At 34.4% G+C, this 10,345-nt stretch overlaps 1 long non-coding RNA gene across 1 annotated transcript; it reads left to right on the top strand.

Moving 5' to 3' along the window:
- The first annotated feature begins 1,455 nt into the window (after positions 1-1,455).
- Positions 1,456-9,835, top strand: LOC145677577 (uncharacterized). Its single transcript, XR_014129881.1, has 2 exons — positions 1,456-1,690; positions 9,253-9,835. It is a non-coding gene; the product is annotated as an uncharacterized LOC145677577 (long non-coding RNA).
- The last annotated feature ends 510 nt before the right edge of the window (positions 9,836-10,345 follow it).

The following is a 10,345-nucleotide window of genomic DNA, read 5'->3' as shown; positions in this document are numbered from 1 at the left end:
CAGTTTAAAGTGGGGGCGTGTCACGGTATGCCAAAATTCAGTAATATTTTTAAATATCAAAGTTCATTCATTTTTATTAATTGGCTAAAAAGAGGAAAATTGAAGTATTGTTTATAAATTAACTTGTAGTAAGAAATTAATTATGTTGCAGACAGACAGATTATAACACCAGATTACGTAGTGCTTATGATTGTTGTTTTCATTAAGTAACAGACACGAGTCTGCAAGTGTCACAAGAATATAAACAAATACTGAAGCAACAAGAAAAATGTAAACTCTGTATAAATTTGTGTTCACAATTACACATTATCAAAATTAGGTAAAATTGTGAAAATCGCAGACGTAAACTGTCTGGAGTTTTGGTCAATGAGAGAAAATGCAGAAACTGCGGTTTCAGCACAGAGATGTATGAACTGCAGAATTTGGTAAGAGAGAAACAACAAATTCGTCATAATGAAAATTAACATAAAAAGGTTATGTGGGACAATAGAGATGAGTTCTGCGAGACCTGTAGAAGGAGCAGTTCTTAGAAACCCATCTGTAAAACAACAGCGAGTTCCAGTGGAAATCCATCCACTGTGTGGGACATCAACGACGAACTCCGTGTCCAGGAGTTCGACTCCAGTTTACGACGAAGGTATGTAGTAATGCATCTCTGTTACTCTAAAATTGACTGAATCGCCAACAGGTTTATTAATGTGATCAAGCAATTTTACTTAAATCGACATCACAACATCCGACACCTAACTCTACTAAAAGTAAAAGATAATAAATGCATAATTAAAGTTAAATGCCTAGATTATAATTATTCAATCACCTTCGCATGTTGAATATAAACTCCTACTGAGTAGGTTGGTGGAGATATGATTATAATTTTATTCCCGTCTACTTTGTCGTGGTCAAGCGTAATATCCATGATATTAAGTTGAAAATATTAAGTTGAAATAGGTATTTGTTTTTTCAAAATTGCTGGTAAATTATAATTTTTACTATAGATTGTTTTGGGTAATCATTAGCGATAATAATAATAATAATAATAATAATAATAATAATAATAATAATAATAATAATAATAATAATAATAATAATAATCGTGATTATCAATACAAGATTAGCATCAATTCGAATGCGATCGTTCAAACTGAGTAATTAGTTTTGAGATCTGGGAACACGTTGTTGTTGATGAAAACACGTTTTTACTTTAGGCGATGTCCTCAATACACTTCCCACTTTCATCTAACTTTTTGCCCTGTTCAACTTGGCTCTTCGCCCTCTCTGAATGTCTGAACTTTTTCCCGATTTTGACCTTTTTCTGACTTTGACCTCTTTCCCGATTGTGTCATTTCTTCCCAATTGTGTCCTGTATTTTATTCCATTTTGTTTCTGAATCATAAAAGCTCCGTGTGATGTACACATATGACCATTTTGCAATCGTAGCGCAGACGTCTAGCGAGCTGGTGCGCGTATCTATTTAACCGCTAATGGTCTACGACAAGAAAAATAAATTAATAAATAAAAGGTGTCCTCTCATAATCCCTACGCAAGGAAGTGAAAATCTAAAATTTAGTGAAAAAAGACAAGACAAGTGAAGAAGAAATATTTATTTAAGCAGGTGGAATGAGCTATTCCCACACCTTTTATCCTCTTACTTTGTGAGAGGAACAAGAACAAGACGTCCTAAAGATAACCGGCAAGTGGCTTTGATTGTAGCTATTTTGGAAATTGTATTTGGAACATTTGAAACTAAGACAAGGGCTGTGTTTAGCAGAAGGGGTTCAGCTATTTTCTCTAAAAAATGTTACAATTTTGGTAATTTATGTTCACATTCGGTTAGTTTAGGGTAGCTTATGTTAGTTTAGGTTAGGTTACGTTAGTTTAGATTAGTTTAGTTTGTGTTATTAGTGTAGGGGTCCCGCATAATTTTCCAAAAAATAATAGTATTTCGCTTATTTCTACAAATATTAGGTTAGTTCAGGTTAGCTTAGGTTAGATTTGGTTACGTTATGTTACGTGTAACATCTTTCATTTCTCCTGTAAATTTTGTGTTTTTTACGTGCTTCTGGACCCCTTGTACTAAACATACTCCCAAGACAATTAGGGTATAAACAGGTAATTTTTATTTACACTTCTCATATTGATCATTATTTATTTCCGTCCGTCTACCTTTGTTTCTGGTACTGATTAAGGATATTCCGTCATCAAAATGCTGTAAATTAAGAATAGTCTATTAAATTAAAAGGAAATGTTTTCTTTTTTTCGTTTTAAATGGATCCCTAAGACGTTCTGGGCAACGGGACCGTGGCGTATGACCAATAATTGTGTACAGATAAGTAATATGCGTGCAAACTGATGTGCTGTAGAAATGATTATGTGCTGTTATATTGCATACTATCCTACTATATGCAGGGCGGGTTCTAGGACATGATCTGCCTTCAGATCCGCCACCCAGTGGACAAGTTATGTAAATTACGACGAAATACAACTACTCGGAAACAACTGATCAAAACAACACTTGCATAAAAGGATTTCTTGGAACAATGTAGGGTAGTAAAATAAGAGTCAGGCACGGCTCTGGTAACTATAATAAACTATTCTTTAAAAAATATTAAAAAATTACAACAACAAAATCACTACGAATTTTTTACCCCCCCCCCAAAAAAAAGGTGTTCAAAAGTTGGTCGTTCGTTTCTAGCAAAATTTTGAAAATTTACCGAGAAGAAATGGTTAATTTGCTCGTTTGTGTGCTTGGTAATACGTAAGGACAGTGGAAGTTGAGTTTATTTTTCTTTACAAGCAGCTATTAGCATGGAACTATATGACACACGGAGGGAACTATTTCGCGCAAGCTTACTGCATGGTTGGATTGGAGAAAGCGACGAGAATTTATATTCTGAACGTGGCTGCAGGTGTACAGAGACGCTCCAGTTGGTATCCTTACGCAGAGACGAGAAATTACGTTACTTTTAACAAAAATGGGTTCCAACTTTCCGAACTCTAAGCTAACCTGACCCTATCCTACCCTACTTATCTCTACCTTACCTTACTCTACTATACTCTTTTAAAGTGGTCCTAAAATGGATGATTTTTAAATTTTCGTAGCTGTTAGTACGGTTTTTGTGGAAAACCATGTGGACGACCAACTTCGGAATAAATACCAATATAAATATTAGTAATCCCTCCACGACATAGTTACGTACTAGGAATTCCAAGCACACGTAAGTTACTCACAAACTATTGACTTAAAACATTACGGTTGCCTTGTATGATATATACATTCTCGAAACAACATGATTCATACATATGAAGAAAAGAAGCTTCCAACTCAATTCGGAATATCTCCAGTCTGATCTTTCTGCATACTATAATATTAAGAATTACCTGAATATTGAAATATACAAAACAAGGTACAATTTACATTTTATATATATATATATATATATATATATATATATATATATATATATATAGTGAGGAATCCTGGATATGATCAAGCGAGGGGCTAAACGATAGTTTGCAGCTTTATCCAGTGTAAAGCAGGATTGAATCTCATTTTATCCAGTGTATACCTGTGCATCAAGGGAGCCCCCTTTCGATCTGCGCCTATATATTTATTTGCATTCTTTTGATAAGAGTATAATATAGAACTTGTCATGAAGTCGTTAAAATAGGTATTACACACACACACACACACACACACAACACACACACACACACACACACACACACACACACATATATATATATATATATATATATATATATATATATATATATATATATATATATATATATATAGATATAGATATATAGATAGATAGATAGATACAGAGTATGTCAAAACAACACCGACAACGTTTGGGAGGTGATTCCTGACACCAAAATAAGACGAAAAGTATAGACCAATCTGGGAGCACAAATACTTCCTTTCGGAGTTATAGGCTGTCGAAACCATGAAAAAATGAACTTTAAAGGCCCATAGCTCCAAAACTATGGGACCTATCGTAGTCGAGTCAAGACTTTACTTAGGAGCTAATATTTGCTCTATCCAAATATACATGTCTCAGAATCCTAAGGTACTCAGGCAACAATTTTTGTATAGGCAGTTTGGTTACGGGCATATAATCTAAAGTACTCACTAACTACCTCTATAAAAATTGTTGCGGAAAGCATATATTTGTGGATAGACCACATATTAGTTCCTTAGCAAAGTCTTGACCCGACTACGGTAGGCTCCATAGTTTTGGAGCTATGGGCCTTTAAAGATCATTTTTTCATGTGTTTGGAAGCCTGTAACTCCGAAAGGAAACATTTGTTCACCCAGGTTGATCTATATTTTTTGTCTTATCTTTGTGTCAGGAATCACGTCCCAAACGTTGTTGGTGTTGTTTTGAAACACTCTTAATATATATAGATTTAGATATAGATAGTTATACAGGGTAACCCATTTTAATCATTCCACGGAAATATCTCGAAAACGATTGAACATAAATGAAGCAAACAGAAACAAAAATAGGAAATGCCTTGGGGCAAATCAAATGGCGATGGCGCCGTACTACCCAGCACCCCACTTCATGGGGGCCCGGGGCCCAACTTTAAAGTTTTAAATGGAAACAAAAAGCGAGTTATACCTCGTTCCAGTAGCGGATTTAGGGGGGGGGCTAACGGGCTGAAGCCCCCCCCAAAATCATGTTTCAAAAATTCAAAATAAGCAATGAAAGTACAAACTGCTGACAATGTAAACTTACGTACATATATTCCAGTCAGTAATTATTATTTTTCCAAATATATTTCATTATTTTAACACACAGTAAGATCTATTATATTTTCAAGGGCTACTTTAGACAAGGCTACGGGGTCCTATGCAGAGTTGTCCTGACGCATGATTAGTGCCATACTAAAGAGTTCGATTAACATATGTTTCCTGCAGTAGTCAGGCCTTTAGTATCACACTAATCATACATTAAAACGATTCTGCATAAGGCCCTACGGTGTCTATTTACTACGTAACTGAGTACAGCCAGCCTCCGTAAAGGAGGAGAAAAACAATTACGCTTACTGTCTGTAGCACGCAGAGTCGCAGAGTTACATTCCCGCCACTCGAAATAATTGTATGTTTTTGTTTGAGCTTTCTGTTCTTTAAGATGCCGAAGCGTAAACAAATTGACTTAAAATCATTTATAATCAAGACTGGAAAAAAGAAAAAAAGCAAGTGGTGAAGAAGAACGTTTAGGTAATGATTCTTCCAGTGCTTCTTGTGAAACTATTCCAACTGGACTCACAGCTGCAGTGCAAGGTAAGATTAGCAGCTCTGACTTAAGACACTGTTCTGTAATGGACGACATTGGGAGTTTTGTAGGGCAATGTGTAATTACAAATGAAGAAAAATACCACATTTTCACAAAAACATGGACACCAAATTCAAACTATCAATTTCCATTTGTCCTTGAGTCCGGTCAGAATCGTACATTCAATATAAAGTGGTTAACCGATTTCCCTTGGTTGTCATATAGTAGAAAGAATGAAGGTGTATACTGTTAAGGTGTGTGTATTGTTTGGACCGGACGAAGCAGGAGAAAAACGAAAAACTCCTCTCGGAAATTTAGTGAAAACGCCGTTGAAAAAATATAAGCATGCGCTGAAAGTGTTTCGGGAACATGCAGCGATGCAGGCAATGCTTATCACAAAAGTGCTATTGAAAAAAGTGTCAATTTTGTAAGAACTTTTGAAAACCCTGAACTTTCAATTGATATATTGCTCAATGCTGAAGCCAAAAAAAGAATGACTGAAAACAGAAAGCGACTGATTCCCATTGTCAAAATCATAATGTTCTGTGCTCAGGAGAATATTCCTCTTAGTGGTCATCGTGATGACGGAATAATTGTACTTGACAAAGATACCAAAACAAATAAAGGTAAATTCAGGTCACTGCTAAGATTTCGTGTTGATGCGAGGGACATAAAATTTGAAAAGAACTTGAAAACAGCACCAAGAAATGCCACATTTTTTAGTAGGACTATCCAAAATGAACTAATCCAGTGTTGTGGTAATATCATTGGAAAAAAAAATCGCAAATGAAATACAAAAGTCGAAACTGTATTCTGTGATTGCCGATGAGACAACAGATGCCAGCTCAGTTGAAGAATTGTCTGTGTACATTCGTTATCTTGACACTGACTTATGTAAAGTGAAATAAATGTTCTTAGGTTTTATTCAAGTTAATGATATCACAGGTGAAGGTCTTGCAAAAAGTATTTTGAATAAATTTTCAGAACTAGGTTTAGATCTGTGTTACTTACGAGGGCAGTCATATGATGGTGGAGCCAACATGGCAGGAAAGGTAAAAGGGGTACAGAATAGGATCCGGGAACTTAATCCGTTGGTAATATATATGCATTGTGCTTCCCACCAGTTAAATTTATCTTTAACACACGCTTGTTCTTAACCAAGTATTAGAAATATGATAGGTACAGTGACAGAAGTAGTAAACTTTGTGCGGGACTCAGCCCAACGAATAGAAACGATGGAAAATTTAATCATTAGTCAACATCCTGAAGAAAAGAGGCACAAACTTAAAACTTTGTGTGAAACTCGTTTTGTTGAAGGCCATGATAGCATTATATTTCTTCTTCATGTGTTTGAAACTGTTGTTGCATTTTTAAATTGTGTAGATGAAAATGTGCCATCGATAAAATCCGCTGGACTCCTGTCGTCTACTTTGAGATTTGATTTTATTGTTGCACTTAACATTGTAGGCACAGTGCTTGGTCTTACTCTCTCACTTTCTCGCCAACTTCAGAATCCCTCTGTCGAGCTTCGCCAGTGTTACACAATGATAGATAATATTTTGCATCTTCTTAAGGAGTACCGTAATGACAATAAACATTATGATACTATTTTTAAAAAAAGCAGAGGAAATAGCAAATCAAAATGGTGTTGTAATAGCATGTTCTCGTTCAGTTAAAAGACAGGTACACAGATCTAGTGTAGAAGCATCAAATCCTCAAGAGTTCTACAGAAGGAATGTTTACCTTCCATTTTTGGACTACCTTATAAATGAATTGTCTTCGAGATTCTCTTCAGTTCAATCTGATATTTTCCCCCTTTTTAAACTGTTACCAGCCTTTGTGAAAGAAGTTAAAGAAAATGATGTGGTTGAATCTGCTCGAAAATATCTAGAAGATTTTGATGGTTGTGAAGTTGCACTAAAAAGTGAAGTGGCTCTTTGGCGTGAGCATTGGAAAAATAAAAGAAATCCACCTAACAGTGCAATAGAAGCATAAAGTGACCCACTTACAGTGTTCTACCCCCATATAAAGAAACTTCTTCACTTGCTATGTGTTCTACCTGTTACAACATGTTCTGCTGAAAGGAGCTTCTCCACTTTGAAATGGTTAAGTCATATCTGCGGACAACAATGAGTGAAGATAGACTAAATGGTCTTGCTCTAATGAACATTCATAGAGAAAATGTTTCCATTAGTGTTGAAGAAGTTATAGATCATTTTTCTCAATTGCATCCTCGACGAATGCAATTGTTATTCCAGTAAACCAGGTAAGATCAAATTAAACAATATTGCATTAGGCATAAATGTTGTTACTTCTTCATTCTATTTTGTATATTTGTTACAATGAAGTTGTACACCATGTTTGTAGTTCCTTATAATTATGGTTCCTTAATGTAGCGTGTTTAGCACCATGTATAAATAATTTAGGAAGTTTTTTCTTCAATCGAACTAACTCATGTTGAAATATGCTTATCCAAGCCCCTCCCAAAAATATTTCCTGGATCCGCCACTGCCTCGTTCGATATATTTTTATAAACTAAAAAGCGTTGTGACAAGAGATTTTTTTATATCGGTGACCGTATTCAAAATAGCCGCTAAGATATGTTGCCTGTATCAGACAAAACGTCCAGTACCACTAATATGAACACGGTTGAACGTAAATGAAACAAACGAAATCTCTATCAAATCTGCTACTCATCATTTATGGATTAATAGTATACCTCTGTAGTCTCCAAAAAATGTCCCCCATATTTTTAATTGCGCCGAATAAACGAACTGACTTATCAAACGAACTTACCAACCACCCTTCCGGTGATATTGGTTCCCTTGTTATGTGCATTTCTTTAAAGCGCCATTTTAAGGAATACGGTTTAATTCACGCAGGTTTTTTTGAAAATAGAAACGAAAAACATTAAGTACACTACCTACACTTCGTCCTGTATTGGCAATGAAAAGAAGGTCTTAAAGATGATAGGTGCGTTACGTTCATCACGGTTATAGTCCTGGTCTATGGTAACCCTTCCAGAAAATTAGGAAGTAAATTTGGTTGATATTATTTTGGTAGGTACCTTTCCTGATTGAAACCACGTTAGGTGTTTTTTTATTACTTAATGTATAGTAAAATTAATCAAGGTTTAGGTCCTTCACTCACTGTAGGTTAGAGGCACTTCTCTCATATTTTGGAACATTATTTCGAAGACATGAATTTAGGAGATATTTTCTTGGTTTTAAACGTGTTATATAAAGTCTTGCATGAATGCATAAGTCTGTTAATGTATTTGAAAACCGGAACCAAGGTTCCTCTGCCAAAAGTTTGGAATGATATTCAGTAGATACAATTTAAGAGACATTTTTCAAGTTGAAATTAGTTTAGATGATGGTTCACGGAATGTACATGAAGTTTATCAAGGTTTCGTTTCTAAAGTTCCCTAACCCGAAATTTAAGAGATATAAATTTATTTCGGATGTTCAAATCTTTTGGGGGGTCCAAACTCAATAGCAGTATAAGATTATTAAATTGTGTAATATAATCCCTAAATTTACAAAAAATTTAGAGAAACGTCTGGATTTCAGGGAACTGGGATCGAGACCTCCTGCTTACGACCGTGGTTGCAGAGGCGTCTAACATTTGAATGTTTATGATATTGTAGCGTACTTAGTTTGCTATACTGAATAATAAATGCTACTTGTAAGTTTTCTTCACTTAAATTTGAAATTTGTAATAACCTGACAATGTATTTTGAGAAATAAATATATATAACTTTGTCGGTTGGCAGCATATTTAATGTGATGGAATTCCGGAGTTTATCTAACAAAATATCTGTATTATTGTTTGCTTTAAACTAAATTTTGCAGCAAATCAAATTTTACTATCTTTTATTTCTTAAAATTACACGATGTATCAAGATAAATGATCTATCCTGTATGAATATATGTAATATTAATGTATATTTTCTTAACACTTTCAGAATTATTTATTTCTCTCCAGAACTTGGAGCTACAGGTCTCAAATCTTTAAAAGAAAAGAATTCTTGAGTTACGTAAATGACTTCTCATTGTCTCAACATTGCTTCGATTAAAGTTGAAACGAAAACAGAAAATGAGGCAATTAAAGACAAAAATTATAAACTCAGTAATAGTAATTATGATAAATTGGACGATAAGGATCCTCTTTCAACATGTCCTATGTCCTATTTAGATTGTAAGGGACTAGCAAAAGATGAAACGGAAGATTATAAAGACAAACTTTTCATTTTAAGAGCTCGAGAATCCTCTGTCCAAGGCAATGATCATGATGTTACAGCAGATTGGAAACTAACTTCGAATGCAGTATGTTTGGTGAAGCGTTTATCTATATCTGATTTACACGGAAGTGGTGAACCTTTTCATAGTAACGTAAAATTGTTGAGAAAATTAGGTTCTGTTACTCATACTACGGAAACAACAAGGAATTACAGGTCTTGCTTTATTGAAGATAAAAACGAAGAGAATATTCAAGAAAAAACTTGTCAAGAAAAGAACTCTGTATATAACAATTCTACAGAAGTAAGGTATGTTCATTCTGTGCATTTCTTTAGAGCTTTGTCTTGTTATAAAGCTTTCGTTTTTCAGTTTTCAGTACCCAGTACTTTAAGTGTCCTTTTTTTTATTATACAGTAAGCTAATTGAATTTCAATTGATTGCATACGAGAAAACAAAACAGACAAGCATTTAGTTTTTGTATGTTTAGTGCGTGTGTAGTTTAATGATACTTTGCGAAAACATTCTCAAATAATTTTGAAGTGACGACCACTTTTGTTTCAATTTTCTGTTGATCACTTTTTTTTTTATCTTTTAACGGTATATTATTATCAGTATATTTCTATTTTTATTACAGTGTTAATTAGTTTTCTTAATTTTATTTGGATACTGATACAGGAAAATGCGTATTAATTTCTTTTTAATAATGGAAGGTCATCGAATATATTTTAGATTAGATACGGTAACAAATTTCATAAAACGTCAGTCATGGGAGAGAAAATTAAAGGTTCTTGTTCATGTTGTTTCCAAACTTGAAAATCT

The sequence above is a fragment of the Thermobia domestica genome, unplaced genomic scaffold, assembly GCF_964235325.1.
Source record: "Thermobia domestica unplaced genomic scaffold, izTheDome1.hap1.1 HAP1_SCAFFOLD_1054, whole genome shotgun sequence".
Lineage (NCBI taxonomy): Eukaryota > Metazoa > Arthropoda > Insecta > Zygentoma > Lepismatidae > Thermobia > Thermobia domestica.
This window is presented reverse-complemented; position numbering and strand designations above follow the sequence as displayed.